Source organism: Periplaneta americana, chromosome 17 (assembly GCF_040183065.1).
Source record: "Periplaneta americana isolate PAMFEO1 chromosome 17, P.americana_PAMFEO1_priV1, whole genome shotgun sequence".
NCBI lineage: Eukaryota > Metazoa > Arthropoda > Insecta > Blattodea > Blattidae > Periplaneta > Periplaneta americana.
In genome coordinates, this window is record NC_091133.1 from 10,271,869 (window position 1) to 10,288,439 (window position 16,571).

Sequence of the window (16,571 nt, forward strand, 5' to 3'; positions counted from 1 at the left end):
ACTTTTAAACTGGACTAAATATTCTTGGGTCGAATGGCGTTCAAATTGACGTAAGGCACGTTCGTGGTCTCGGATTGCATCTTTGTAGGCATCCGACCACCAGGGGACAGAGAAGCGTTTTGGCCTACAGGGTGACTGGGGGATGGATAATTCCGCGGACTTAATAAAGTGATTACAAAAGTGCCCTACTACGGTGTCCACACTTTCAAGTCCGTTATCATGGAATAATATGGGCTCCCAAAATTCGACCCAGTCCGCGTTTTATATAACCCAGTTTGGAGAGCGCGAGAGACAGCAGGACGTAAAGCGGACATATGCATTGGGATGGGGTAGTGGTCATTACCATGTAGGTCGTGAATCACAGACCATTCGAAAGCGTGGACAAAACTGGGCTACAAGTGGAGATACCTACTGTATCATTGAGTATGTACTATAGGCAAAGGATAGGTATGTTGGTTGGCCTGAATTCAGGGTAATGAGATTTAGACGGGTACATACCTCTGCTATTTTATTTCCTCTGTCATCATCGGAATCTGAGTCCCAAGAGTAGTGGGATGCATTGAAATACCCCACTAACAAATATGGAGCAGGTACCTGCGACAGGATATGTTGCATGTCTGACCTTCCCAACGAGTCCGTCGATTGCGCTTCTCACGTAAAATGGACTGATGTTTCTCATAATCTTTTATGTTCCGTCCAAGGTGATACTAATAAACTTTGGAAGCGGCACTTTAATAGTTACTTTCTCAGGGTCCAATTCCATTGCAATGTTGGTCATATGACCATGACCACCAGTCGTGTCTATTTCTGTCTTCTGTTTTTTGTGATTTTTTCTGAGGAAGGGGAAGCAGAGCGCGAGGACATTTAAACTGCTCCCCCTACGGAATCGTCGGCGTCAGCCTGCCACCGGGTGGGGGCGAAAGAAAAAGACACCTAAAAAATTCTTCGCGGTCTTTGCCGGCTATGAGGACCCCCCAAAGCCCGTTCCCAAGCAACCTACCTCACGCAAGTTACCCTTCAAACTCGACATTACACACCTAATGCCAAGTCTTACACCAGAGGCGTGTCGCAGCTTTATGCCCCTACCACGGAATAACCACCCGTGGCTCCCCACTCTACACTGAACACAACCGCAGGACTACTCGGCTAAAGTCGGAGCAATCCGAGACCGCACGCAGCGTCGGGGACTTGTGGTTGATTACACTGCAACACCCTTAAGTCGGAGCGAGCAGAGTCGGTCACCGGGACGTCTAAATCGCCCCGGGCCCCTATTGGGGATCTACGCGAGTGTACTTGACCTCTGGTCCGGGCTCGACATCTAAACTTGTATATAGGGGCAGTATGAAGGGTCCACTATTGCTTCATTGCCGGGCGGCCTGACGGGCCACACAATTCGCAAGTCGCGCTCGAAACCGTGGGACAGGGCCACGGAGATAGGAAAGATCCCCGCTGGTGAGACGGGAGTTACAAGCGTAAGAAACTAACCTAAGAATGAATGTAAATATCTAGAAGAGGAGGAAGTATGTGCCTCACCAGGCATTCGTAACAAAACTCGTTATGTATGCGGACGTGGCAAAAAACTAACAGCGGGAATGGAAAGGTGAAAATGGCTGTGATGATGTGGTGGGCGTTCCGCATACAATGGTGGCCGGCAGTGAGAAAGATAGATGAAAAAGACGAGAGAGCATAAAAGGGCTGGGTGATGGTAAGTCGATAAATAATCGGAAAGAAGACCACACGAGCCACCATTGCACTCCCCGTCACCAACTTGGAGGAACCCATCTCGACTAGAACATGATGGCAGCAACAGAGATGATATGACGAGTAACACATATGAACAAAGTGGAGTGTCAGTGCTGCAAGCCCCGATGATGATCTCATGATCCAACATGTAGCATATGATGCAAAAAGCGGGGTGTTGGGGTGGTAAGCCCGACGCAGGGTCTCACGATGACATCCACATTAACACGCTCTGCTCTTTTCTAATGAATTGAACCGGAATATTGAGAAACCCCACATGTCTACAAAACTAAACTTTTCAGGAGATACGAAAAACATCTCAGATCCTAGATTTGTGCTCAAATTATGTTTTTCTTAACACTTTACCTAAAGTGTGTATTGACGAGAATATGTGGTGTTTCTCTTCATAATATCATGAGTCTACATGTCAAGAATATGAAAACATATATAACTGAATTTGGTAAAAAATAGACATATGCGGTTTCTCAATAATGTGATTCAATGGTAGGCACTGAAAACTTACCAGTATTACTAAAGCTGTGCACTGGGAAAATGTTGGCGATCGACTCCATATCACATCTCCAATAACACAGTATCACTCATATATCCACGCGTTATGCACGCCGATACAAAAGTAATAATAAAGACGCTCACGCCAGACTATCCCCGGTCAATTCTTTCTCAGATTGGCCTTTCATGCCACAACTGCAAAGTCACGTTATTTTGAATGCGGTTAGGTCAATCCTGCTATGTCCGCCAAAATCACCAAGCTACGTGCATTTCTATTCATTGTTGTTTAGTCAACTGTCCGAAGATAGGTCTGAACCTCACAAGTGATGCCAACAAGGCACCACTTAATAGGCAACTAGGCCGGGAGATAATGGGGTAGGATGGCTAGTTCCTTTCCCCTTCCATTGCATACATCACTGATTAGCAAAGCTCGGAACTTGGGGACTTGTGTGTCGTGTGCATGAGTAAGGTTACAGGTACAGCGTACACAAAGCTCACGCTGCAAGTGCTCAGGGACAGTCGTGTGTACTAAGAAAGTGGTCACATCGAATGACAGGAAGACGGACGAGGAAACTGTGTCGTGTCGAAGCCAATGACATTCAGATAATTAATTAGAGATAAACGGTCTGTTTGAAAATAAGAAAATACGTATTATTCGAATGGGTATTGTATACGTTTGAAAATATATTTCTTAAAATTTAGGTACAGAATTTCGTGGAGGAATTCTGAGGAGATACATTATTTTCTTCGAATGGAGAGTTTATATTTTGTAACTTGTGTCAAACACAAACTAGAGATTGGAAATGGGCATTCATTGAAATACATTGCAGTCCCTTAAATCGGTGGAAAATTTGTCCATAGCCATGGATCAAGTCGTAGTGGAACCTTCCCTAGTAGTGACATAGAAATTGAAAACTATTTTCGAGACAAATTTAGGATACTTATCTTTCTCAGATACGAGATCAGCTAGCAACTACTGAAAATCGAACAGGAAATAGTGACAGTGAAAACATTTAATATTTTAGTTCGGCCTAAGACTTTATAATACAATTACAAACCATTTTACAAATTTGAAATTTTTTAAAATTGAAGATTTTAAAAAAGAAATTTGTAAAATTATCCACGATATAATATAATATTAACAAATGTATTTTTTTTTTACCTTTTATTTCTGCCTACTATATTCTTGTTTTTATTGAATATCACTGGCTTCTGTCGAATTGTCAATTTATATTAAATGTGTATTTTTCTCTCTTTTTCCCTTTCTTCTTTATTCTTGCTCTTGCGTTGTATTTATTGGTTTGAATTAAGTTACTTACTGTATTTAGTAAAGTGTCCTTGTAAATTTTATGTTATATTATTGACTAAGACCACACCGTACACGAGGGGCTCATAACTGGGGAGTATGGACGATGCTCCAGAATTTCCCAGTTCCTTCTGCGAAGTAAATATAACCACAGGGACAGCTATGTGAGAGCGAACACCATCATGTAGCACAACAGGATGAAAATTCAAGAGATTTGGACGTTTATGGCGCACAGCTGGTCGTAAATAGTGTTTCAGAAAATAACTGTAATATGCACCATTCACATGATTTCCCACAGGAACTCAATGAGTGACAAGGACAACGTCAAAATCATAAGCAACAAAGAACATGACTTTAATTGGGTCGTGCTCTTGCCGATACATTTTTGGCCGTGGGGAATCATTCTGCCACCACTCATTGGATTGTTTCTTCAATTTTAGGTGGTAGCATTGAACCCAGGCTTCATCTAAAGTTATGATACGTCGAAGGAAACACTCGCCTTCACATCCATAGCGTTCTAAGTGCAATCTCGCTGTTTCCATTCTCTGCCACGTGTTTTCCTCTTTAAGATTGTGTGGAACCCACTGAGCGCAGATTTTCATCATCTTTAATTTCTTCTTAAGTAGCCTATATGAAGAATCGTACCAGGAGCAATTCCAACTTTCCTTGCTAGTTCAATACAAGTCCAACATTGGTGTTCTTCCAGCAGTGCTCTTACAACGTTCACATGCACATCATGACTTGCCGATTGCAGAATGCCAGCTCCACGTTTTGGATGAACATCTTCCCTCCTGTTGCAAAATGCATGTTCCCAACTAGCCACGGTATGATATGGTGAAGTCTATCACAAGCTTCCAGTAATGCTGTATGACATTGTCGATCATTCTTGCCTCTTGCAATCCGAATTTTAATGAAGTATCTTTGTTAGTATTTGCTAAACATTTTAGAGTACTATACATAACAGTTTACAAATTAAACTCAATGCAAATATCATATAAATAACATTATTACCTTCAAACTCACAGATAACACACATCAGATACTCTCCTTTCTCATTGTTATCAGCTTGCATCATTTACCACTGATAGTGCCACATACAAACATTGTAGCCACTAATTATTGAATGGCCCATGTATGAAATAAAATATTTTCAATTTCATATGCATTACATTTTAGTCAAAATACCGAGGAATGATAATATGATGAATGGTGAAATGTCACATGTTGCAAAAAAAAAAAAAAGTTGAGAACAAAAACAAACCAGGCCTACATACAATTCACAAATTGAACTAACACCATTTTTCTATTTTTATTTAAAGTTTATGATAGAAATGTAAAATTTAATGACAGAAAATTATTTCAATGCAATAAGCGTAGTAATTGCAGTATAATGAATGTCTTCTTAATTTCTTCTTTAGGAAATACAAAAACATACCAGATCATTACAGGTTGGTACGAAAGGCCTATTCTAACTTTACTGATCTGGCAACCCTAGCAAATACCATACTATAATAATACCGGACAGCTAGCAGTTTTAAGTGCGAACGACGATGGTGCTGCTACCTACCTGCCGGGATGGAGATACTCGCGAAACAAGCTGTAATCAACTGCAATGTATATTGGTGCTGGACTAGTTAATTTGTTAATAGTTTTATGAATTAGTACTAGTGTTAAAATGTCAGGGTGTATATGTGCTGTTTATAATTGTGACAATTGCAGCATTACAAATTGCTCTAAATCGTACTTTCGATTTCCGACAGTTCATAAAACGTACGTCAACATTCTTTAGTAGGCCTAATTCTTTCGTCTTTGTGTTGATAGAAAAATACAAATTAGTTCTTTTATTTAGACCTAATAAATAAATAGAAGTTAATATGTATTGGATTTTAAGGTTTTATCATATTAAGTTTTATTGTTGTCCATATGCCTTTACTAATTATTACAAGGATCAGATTACTATCAATTTTATCTTTGCAGTTGTCAGAAATGCGTATATAAAACATTACTGTAAATTCATTCCTAATATCAGATTGATTTTGTCTCGGTAAACCAAAGAAAAAATATGTAACAATTAATTACGGAAAGTAATATGAAGTATGCAATATTTCTCATAATATGCAGCTTTGATATAAGATAATAATTTTACATTAAATATTATTCAACATTTCTTAAGTGTTCCATATATAATTCCACATTAGTAACTCACGTTTTAAACAATAGTCCGAATCTCGCTATGTTAATATTTGTATATGTGAACGTAATTCCATCCCTCTCCGCTAGATGTCAGGTCTGCAATACTTCGCACTCACGCCAATGCTGCTAGTATACAGCTGTCCGGTATTATTATTGTAAGGTATTTGACCCTAGGTGTACATCAGTCATTCTGTTCTCTGCTGCTCCCACACCTACACTGTGCATACTGAATGCTGACTTGTGCCACGTTCAGTGACAGTTGACGGTTGTGGACTTACTTTTTTACTACTCTTTTTAACTTTTACTTTTCCAATTTTGATTATGACAATCTTTACAGTTTTAATTTTTTCTCGGCTCACCAGTGGATCATTGGAGTGCGGCGTGGTACACTGGTAGAAAATACCTGCTATAGAACAACTGTTTAACTACTGTACTGTAGCAGAAATAATTTATGAAGGAATAGTTTAATTTCTAGCCACGAAATTGCTGGATTTTTAAGTAGATTATTTTATGACACTTTGTCAACTGTAATGGTTGTATAGCGTCTGAGAGAAATAAAGGTGATAATGCTAGCAAAATGTGTCCGGGGTCCAGTGCCAAAAGTTACCGACATTTGAACTTCATGGGTTGAGGGATAACCGCGGAAAAAAAATTCACCCAGGTAACTTGTCCCAACCAGTAGTTGAATCCAGGCCCACTCATTTTACGGTCAGACATGCTAACCATTACTCCACAGGGCAGATGAATTTGGTGGAATCTACCTTACTCTGACAATGTACAATACTATTTCATTGTTCGAGCACGAATTTTAACAGTACCGTGTATATAATAGCCTAAACCACCAGGCACAATTATGACCTGTATTATTATACTAAAGCTGCAGTACATAGAGATTTTTTCCTATGAGCGTAATGATCATTGTATCTTAGAGATAAAAATTGGTTAGAAAATGCGTTCAACCATTTCGTCAACTTGATAACGTTCTCGAGGCTTTTAACTATGTTGGAGACTACCCAGAATAAATTCTAGAAAATTCAAACATTTTATGCCTATTTCGAGTCATATGTAGATTGGAAAATTGAAGTTTCTAATTTTACGTTTTTCTAAATTCAATTAAATTTAAATGCATTTCATTTACAGAATAAGAGTAAATAAAAACAACAAAAGTTTTATGCATGCTGTACCTGTCCGAAGGCATAACAACACTTTTCAAAATTTAGAACCTGTTTTCGAATCCACTCTAAATAAGTCCGTAATTTATCATAAAGTTACAAAAGATCTTTTCTCTACTGCAAATATACTGTTTTACAAAGGACATACTGCAAATACAAACACACTTATGGAGTTTAGAGTACTGTGGAACATGACATAACTTGTGATAGTAAATAGTGATGAGATTTTGTTGTCTGTCATCGAGTGAAAGGCTCTCCAGGTATGTACTGTTGTAAAGAGGTAGTGTCTGTGACAATCAAAATACAAGATAAACACTTGTGTCGCACTCACCTCAGGTTCACGTTTCACCACAGGGAACGAAACTGGCACCGGATCTTCCTCAAATTTTATCTTACATGTGAGATCATGGTTCTGCCCCTCATATTCCTCCTTTATGTCAGTCACATGCGGATCCAAAAAATACCATTCTGCAGTACAAAGAAACGTCTTAAATGAGCAGTTTTACAGGGTGTTAGAACTCGACTTCTAATGTTACAAGCAGCTCCCTGTGTCTCTCATGCCACAGCTTGGCTGAAACCAGTTGCATTATAGTGAATACGTGCAGGATTCTTATTCAAATGCAATTTTTTCTTGCAAAAGATTTTTAGACATATTATGAACGTCTGTGATACTGAATACAAAAAGTTAACTCTACGTATTTTTTACATAATTCTGGATTCGTGCATATAATATACCATTGTTATTGTAGCATATTTTGAAATTTAAGCTCATGAACCCCAAAATTTGCATGGTTTTGTGAAAAAAAAGTAATAAGATTCTGGATTGTTATGTTGTGAGCACAGCTCTTTCGTTGACTGTACTGGATGGATAGAAATTCCTTGTGTATGACGTGAAGCTGTGAAGAAACCAAAACCTCCACTTCCTACTTCAGTTCCATTGAACTACTGCACAACAAGAAGCATTCCCAAACATCCCTAGCAGCAAAGGGTACATCCTCCAGCAACTGAGCAAAGTTCTTTTCACAACTCAAGTAAATCGCTACATGTAGCCATTCAGACGCACAGATAGGAGGAACGACCCAATGGCATGGTCTTGCAGTCTGCAATACCGACCCAGATATTTACAGTGAAACTGACATGATCGCATTAAGCTAGGTTCACAGATCTCAAGTTCATTATATCCCAAAATGTTCAGTACGGCATCCTCTATTTCCAGTTTTATTATTGCAACCTGTTACTGAATTACTCAGTATGTGGTGACATCATATATTGCGACTTGTTTTTTATTTCCTTATTAATTTCTATCCTGGAATATTTATTTTTGTGATTTAGCACATTTTCGTACATTCACATTGATTTCTATACAGTTTATCTTGGTGAACTAAGCTGTATGCTACTTTGTTTTGCTAACTGTTGCCGTGTACAAGTTCAGCATAATTATATATTCCCTTCCTCATTCCAATATCGCCAGATCAATCCAATTCAGTACTTCATAAATCAAATTGTGGTCAACAAAGCTGGAGGCGAAATGTCCCCATTGTGGTGGATTCTTCCATAATGAAAGGATATCAACATTCACATCAGTGATTCACACCCTGATGTACACTGAATGAAGATAGCACGGAAGTATATCAAAAGTAATGAGATTCATACCAAAAATAATAAAGATAGCACTGAAGATATCAGAACACATCATCAATCCTCGAGTAAAAATAATGTGTCAGATAATCGTCTAAAAGCATTTAAGGACGAACTTTCTGAAGGAAAAAACAAATTTTCTATTGAACTTAATGATATTGAATTTAATTCACACCTGCAGAATTTCTCGAGCTTCTTAAGAAATAGTATTAACTTTCTGCCTGGGCCCAGACATCTGGCTACCAAATATTACGCTGATAGACGAGGAGATCTCTTTCAGAAAGAGAAAGATCACAAACATCCAAGTAACCCAGAGGGAGGTAAGAATAGAGACTGAGGTAGAAAAAAGTCAGTACTGGTACAATTATGAACTCAAGCTGTTGACACAAGCCCTGGACCAGATCGCGTCAATGTTAGAGATATTAAAGACGATTTGGCTAGTGAGTTACGTCAAGAATCGCAATATGAATGTTAAAGACGAGTTTTGTACTTGCATGCTTGAAGAAAGAATAAATATTTTTATTCTTTAAATCGGCGAAAACAAGGTTCTTTAGTACTGCCGCCCCATCAGTATCTCGTCGAATATACTAACAGTGTTTCAGATTCACAACTTCAAATTTAATGTATGTTGAAATCAAAGAAAATCAACGACGATTCGTGAATTTATCAACTATGCTAATAAACACTTCTTTATTTAACTCCGCTCTAAGACCTGCCAAAGGAGAAAGAAGATTATGTAACAGTTGTACTGTTTGACATACGAAAAACCTTTGACAATGTATAAAATCTTAGCGCGATCCTTAACTAGTAAACGTTGTACCGATCTCAGAATATTGGCCACATCAAGTGCCTTCTCATGTTCAAAGTTGTTCTTTTTTCACTATAGTACCAATATTTTGGTCTTTGATATATTTTTAAAACCAAAGTGTAGAAAACAGTGGCTATTACAATTGGTGACTAGATAGTAGAGTCATCCCTTGAAGAAGATGATGTAGCAAGCAATTATTAATCTCTAATAAAGAAAATCGACATTTTTCTTGTATGATACGAACACGGTCAGAGGTCTTAAAATACGGACGTATGTAACCCTATTAAACCATAGCTTAAGTCTTCATAAAGTAATTGTGATAATATTTGTACGTACACCTAAAATAACATTATACATTTGAAACCGTAAAAGGGCGTCCAGATTGAGAATTTAAGCAGAAACACAGAGAGAACAAAAAATTAGCAGAGTCCATAAGTATGACCACAGTCTAGAACCTGAACAAACAGCGCTCAACGAGCGTGCACACTCCTTCGGAACGGGAAAGCCGTGTTTACTGCTCGCCGAAACGGAGAGGAAGGTACGTCAGAATGACATAGACTTGCTATAGGTAGAGGAGAGAGAAACGACCACTCAGCTATCTAGTGGAGTGTAGTGTGTATTCTCAGTAACTGTTTCATGTTGCTTACCTACTGCTACTGGAGGAGTCTAAAAGACGGAAAAGTGATCATCAGGCAAATTCTTTCAATGTTGCATGGGAAAATGCTTATTTTTTTTATAGTTGCTCGAGTAAATACTCAGTGCCTTATCTGCCACAGTATTTTGAAAGGTATAAAGATACATAACAATGTGTCATTACGAGTCCAGACATAAAGATACTTACGATTGTTTTGTTGCTGAAGATCGCAGTGAAAAGGTTCAGGAGTTGAAAGTTGCATTATTACCCGAGGTAGGCAGTGGCGAGCGGTGGCCCAACAGGTTAACCAAGCAGCCACGTAGTCAAGTTTTCTTTTCCTTCTTATTATTTATATTTGATTCAAATACTTATAACATTACTAATTATATAAAAATACGTTGGTATTTGGTACCCATTTTTTTTTACAAAATCTATAAGATTAGGCCTACTGCAACTAATGCCTAAAATTAAAAAATATTATTATAAAAGACTACTCTAAGTATTGGTAAGTCGTGACGAGCTATTCCATCTTGTTGGGGAAACATGTGGTAATAATCGTCGACCCAGAAATTCATCAAGAAATTTTGTGCACATTGATGATTTCGAGAAAAACACTGCAAGCCCAGAAAGAGCAAAAAATATATGGCATTCAGGAATACTTGAAGCACTTTGGGACAGTGCTAAATTTAAACAGTGTGCATAACAGTGAACAAAGAGGGCTTGTGGAAAAGACGCCTTAATATTAGCTTGACACCATGTAATGAAGAGGCAATCACTTCCCTCTGTGTGACAAGTTTCTTACTGCAGTTTGAAAAGCCTTGAATATCTCTTAAAAATAAAATCAGAATGTGCTGCCGCTGTTTTGTCCTCACTTACATCACGAAGAAACACAAACCGCTCTACTACCCTTCCTTCAATCGTATATCGATAAATGAGAGAAAATTGTGATTTATTCGAGACGTCAGATGTCTCATCACCTAAAATGGCAAAAAAAAAATCAGATTTCTGTAATTGCTGTTTAATTTCCTTATTAAGTGCACTGGTAACATATTCAATTCAATCATTTTGAATACGATTTGATACATCTATGAATACTGTAGATGTCTCCAAATGATTTTTTAGAAGAGGGTCGTACTGGGCGGTGTAGTCCAAAAGTTCTAAATAATTACCGCGGTTGTTGGACATTTTCGACTTACCGTTTCCTCTAAATGAAAGTTCCAGTTTTGCAAGTAAACAAATGGCGTTTGTAAGTCTTTTCAGAATGTCTCTATTGCGTGTTACCTTTTTATTATGTAGAATAATACTTTGTTGTGTTCGGTCACTTAGCTCAGTTCCAAAAGTCGTGAGTGACGAATATGTGCAATAGCAACATCATGATCCCGTATTGCTTTAATTAAATTACTGTATTCAGCCTTTGTTGCTGAATTAAATTATTATTATCACCAGACATAATCAAAACTTTTTATTCCACTTATATACACGTACACAATGTAACTATAAAGTACCAGTACAAACAAACGCGAGAGAAACAGTACATTTTACACTCATTCGACTTCGCGCAGCCCGGACGGGCTACCGGCTGCTTGGGGTATATACATTTACTGCAGTCTCGTGAGGCGTCCCTCATTGGTTAGAAGTTATGATAACGTGGGTTGTCATGGGAACCTCCATGCTAACCTCCATTCAGCACTGCTGGCACGCTGGTGCCAGCTCGGGAACGCAGTATGTGCATTGTATATGCCCCATCACGCGACTTACAATTAACAAAACGTATTTAGACGTTTCAGGACTTCATGGTTATACAAACAGAAAGTTTAATCATGGATTTACTTAGATATCGTGATTCTTACAATTAATCAGTGCTGCTCAAGCCGTGCTTGGGTTGCTCAGGTGGACTGCACGTCACTGGAGGTAGGTACAGTCGGTATTTATTTTTTATGAATTTGAAATACATTGTCTTATCAGAGGTACTTTCTTAATTACTTTTAAAAATTCAGGTGAATATCGATCTTTATGTGTGACCATCTCTTTCATGAAATCATACAGTTTAGTTATCATCTCCCGATCTTGACTGTACACTATTTTCCCTTTCAGTTTTGAAATTATAGGTGGCAGAGTGACAATATTAATGAATGCAATTGGCAACTAATAGAACACACACATCCGCACCATACAAAACTTTAACATTAACTGTACTTTTAACGAATATTATACTAATTATAATAGTGTCAGTAAGGAGGAAAACTGCGTTTGTTTTCATAACACTCTCGCATAGGAAAGCAGCGGAGATTTAACCACATATGTAGTCAGAGAGGCTTCACTATCAAGAACACACTTCAAAATCCTTTGCAGGACTTGTAACAATGGTTTTCTTTTGCGCGTTTACAAGAATAACAAGAAAGTTAACTTTAAATATTTATATTATTTGTTATTTATTTACAGGAATGTGACGAATCCATTGTGTTAAATGAGGCCATCCTGCGTGCGAGTTACAAACTCGCATATAAGATTGCAGTAACTGGAAAACCATTTAGTGAAGGTAACTTCACAAAAGAATGCATGATTGAGGCGGCGGAAATGTGAGCACAAATGAAGTCCATCATTTTAAAGCAATTCCCCTCTCACGCACCACAATCGCTTGCCGCATTACAGAAATGGCACAGGACGTCAAACAGCAAATCATAAATAAGGCAACAGAGTTCGTGGCGTTTTCTTTGGCACTGGATGAATCAACAGACAAGTCTGATACTGCTCAACTAGCCATATTTGTTCGTGGAGTTGACAACAACCTCCAAGTTACCGAACAATTATTAGATTTTGTGTCATTGAAAGACACCACAACAGGGCTGGTTATTTTTAACAGTGTTGAGGATTCTGTAAATGCCATTGAACTGCCCTGGGATCGTCTGGTGTCTGTAACAATTGATGGAGCCCCAGCAATGCGTGGAGAACCATCTGGATTAATTGCCTTTGTGAGGGAAAAGGTTAAAAATTCTGGCGGCTGTGATCTAATTGCAATCCGCTGTCTCATTCATCAGCACACACTTTTGTCGAAAATAACCAGGGTCAGTGATGTCATGGAAACAGTGGCAAAACACATTAATTATTTAAGATCACATGGAGTCACTCACCGACAATTTCAACAATTTCTTTGTGAAGTAGATTCAGAGGATGGGGATGTTGTTTATTATTGTGTAGTCCGGTGGTTGAGCCAAGGCAAGATGTCAGAAAGATTCTTCTATCTTCGCGACCAAATTTGGCAGTTTCTTCAAATGAAAGGAAAGCCTGCACCAGAATTCAGTGATCGTACCTGGACAGCCAACCTTGCATTTCTCGTGGATGTTATTAACATTTTAATAATGTAAATATTTCTCTTCAGGGAAAAGCCCAGTTCATTGCAGATATGATATATCATTTGCGGGTTTTCAATTGTAAAATTGCACTTTTCATAAGTCAGTTACGAGAAGGTAATATGGCTCACTTTCCAACATTACAAACTGTTTGTGATGGAGCGGTGTTCAACGATTATGTGCAAGTATTAATCGAAGTTCAAAGTGAATTAAATTCTAGGTTCCAGGATCTTGAATCAATTGAAAACGAGTTTAAAGTCCTCATAATTACTTTCTCAACAGTACTTGAAACAGTGGTCCATTATTTGCAGCTTCAACTTATTGATCTTCAATGTGACATAAGAGCTGAAGACCGTTTCAATAATAGTACTACCCTTGCTGCTTTTTACAAGTCTATACCTCAGCAACAATATCCACGGCTACACAGACTGGCTGCGAAAATGTTTACTATGTTTGGCTCAACATACATTTGTGAGCAACTATTTTCTATTATGAACTTTAATAAATGTAGGCATCGAACATCTCTGTCTGTTTCATTACGATCAGTACTTTTTCTTTCAGCTGCAAACAACATAAAACCCTGTTTTGATGTACTGATAAAGAAACATACAACATAACATCGTAGTTTTAAATAGGTATAGCAAATATATTAATGTATTTCATTAATATAAGCATTTATTGATTTCTCTATTATTTAGTAAAATATTGTTTTCTAGATGCTGAACGGAAATTTATTTCATAAATACTCTTACTTCCTTTTGTGTACTGCACTTTCGGTAAGAGCCCACTCCTTGTACTCCAGTCCGTACGTAAACAGCGCAATGAATACCTGTATTCTGCTTGCGAGTTTGTGATCCTATCAGAGAGCGCAAACCCTGTGGAGGTCTGCGTTAGAATTTATTAATCTTCAACAATTTAAATATCTCTCTTCAGAGAAAAGGCCACCTTATTGTTGATATGTTGAATAAATTACGGGATTTCAGTCGTAAATTTACACTTTTCGTAAGTCAGTTTCGGGAAGGTAATATGGCTCATTTTCGAACGGTAGAAACTGCTCGTGATGAAGCTATGTTAAACGATAATGTGCAAATATTAATTGAAACTCAAAATGAATTTAATTCTAGGTTATAAGATCTTGTCTTAATTGCAAAAAAGTTTTATGTTATCATAAAAAATTCCTTCAAGACCAGTTGAAACAGTGTCATACAATTTACAGGTCGGCCTGGTTGGCGCAGTTGGAATAGTGCTGTTCTTCTATGTCCGAGGTTGCGTGTTTGATTCCGGGCCAGATCGATTGCATTTAAGTGTGCTTAAATGCGACAGGCTCATGTTAGTAGATTTACTGGCATGTAAAAAAAGTTCTACAGGTCAAAATTCCGGCAGACGGGCGACGCTGATATAACCTCGGCAGTTGTGAGCGTCGTTAAATAAAACACATTTAACATTTAACGATTTACAGCTCGAACTTACTCATATTCAATGTGACCTAAGGGCTAAGGATAGTTTGAATAATACTACCAGCCTGTTGAGTTTTACAAGACTCAACATTAGGAATAATATCCACGACTGCACAGGCTGGCTGTGAAAATGATTGTTATGTTTGGCTCAACATTTATTTATGAGCAACTGTTTTGTATCATCATCATCATTGGCGCTACAGTCCTTGGTGGGCCTGGGCCTCCCTTAGTAATTGTCGCCATCCGTCTCTATCTTGTGTAGCAGCCTTCCAATTCTTGCACCCCAACTTTCTGGCATCCTCTTCCACTCCATCAATCCACCGCAAGTGCGGTCGACCTCGTCTTCTCTGACCTCCCGGATTTGTTATTACAATTTTTTTGCAAGGTTCACTTGGGTCCATGCGTATTACATGTCCTGTCCACCTCAATCTGCTAGTTTTAACTGTATTGATTATATTTGGCTCTCCTAGAAGTCTATATAATTCATGGTTGCATCTCCTCCTCCAGACACCTTCCTCAAATGTTGGGCCATAGATCCTTCGCAGAATCTTTCTTTCGAAAATCTCCAATCTTTTTTCAACTGTCTTGTATAATCAACTTTAATAAAGGCAGGCATCGAACATTTGTAACTGATGTTTCATTACGATCAGTAGGCTACTGTTCCTTTCAGCTACCAACAGCATACAACCTCGTTTTCATGTACTGATAAATAAAAATATAACAAAATGATATTGTACATTTAAGTAGTTATAGAATTTGTATTATTTCTGTAAAATAAATATTTCTTTATTAATTAATAATAGTCCAAGATAGTTTTGCAAACACTGAACGGGAATTCATTTCACAAACACTCGTAATAGTACTTTCTTTTGTGTACATTTTGTACGAGATCACCCCTTCTTCTAGTCCATCCTTATACAGAGCACAGCTAATAGGCCCTATCTACATTCTGCTCGAGCTGTGAGCTAGCTCGGAGAGCGCAAACCTTGTGCAGACCTGGTCTAGTATATACAGTCACAAAGCTCAATACGTAGTAAATATGCATCCATAGAAAGTTTGCAACCACTAGGATCGCTAATATCGCCTCATTACAGAATGCGAAATAATATTGGCACAGTCTATTGTTCCTAGCACCCTCACAACTCAAGCTTCGTGACCCAGGAGGGTGCAACTCTCATTGGAAGATTTCTTATATGAAATACAGAGACATCTAATGGAGTCTGTCTTCAATAATTGATCGTTCCTTCAATAATTTCTCAGTAGGTGGCAAACAAATCGAATTCTGCTCCAATCATGAGCGACCATATTTTCATTTGAAATTCAAATTTTTAACGTTCTAGTTCAATGACCACAGTACCAGCAGAATATAGGACTTCACGTATTTTGTTAATATGTGTTATACAGTTAACAGTAAGCAGTTAATACATACATACTGCTGATTATATAAGCTAAATGGAAATGTATTTAATGAAATTATAAATACCATATTAAACTTAACGAGAATTATTGTGATGTAGTTTTCACATACTATTACTGAACTTGTTGTAAGGTGAAATGACTGATACGCTGCAAGAAAACAAATGCAAAAGAATTAAATAAATAATGTGTCATTTATTAGGAATGTAAGAAACATCAAAACATTGTTTCCTATGATTGCAGCATGTCATAGAAAACCAGGACCAGAACATGCTGTGTACCAGGTAGTCTGGGCTCCATTAAATTACTACATATGATGTCCACAATGCCAAATAAAAAACCTTTTC

General features: G+C 37.9%; 1 protein-coding gene across 2 annotated transcripts in view; it reads right to left on the reverse strand.

The window, feature by feature from the left end:
* LOC138693078 (zinc finger protein ZFP2-like) overlaps nt 1-16,571 on the reverse strand; it is a 151,320-nt gene that overhangs the window by 24,771 nt on the left and 109,978 nt on the right. The window contains exon 2 of one of the 2 annotated variants that reach the window (XM_069816664.1): nt 7,253-7,389. The exons of the other annotated variant lie outside the window; for it this stretch is intronic. The gene's annotated coding sequence lies outside the window, so the exon portion shown is untranslated. The remainder of the gene's footprint in view (nt 1-7,252; nt 7,390-16,571) is intronic. 2 annotated transcript variants of the gene reach the window in all.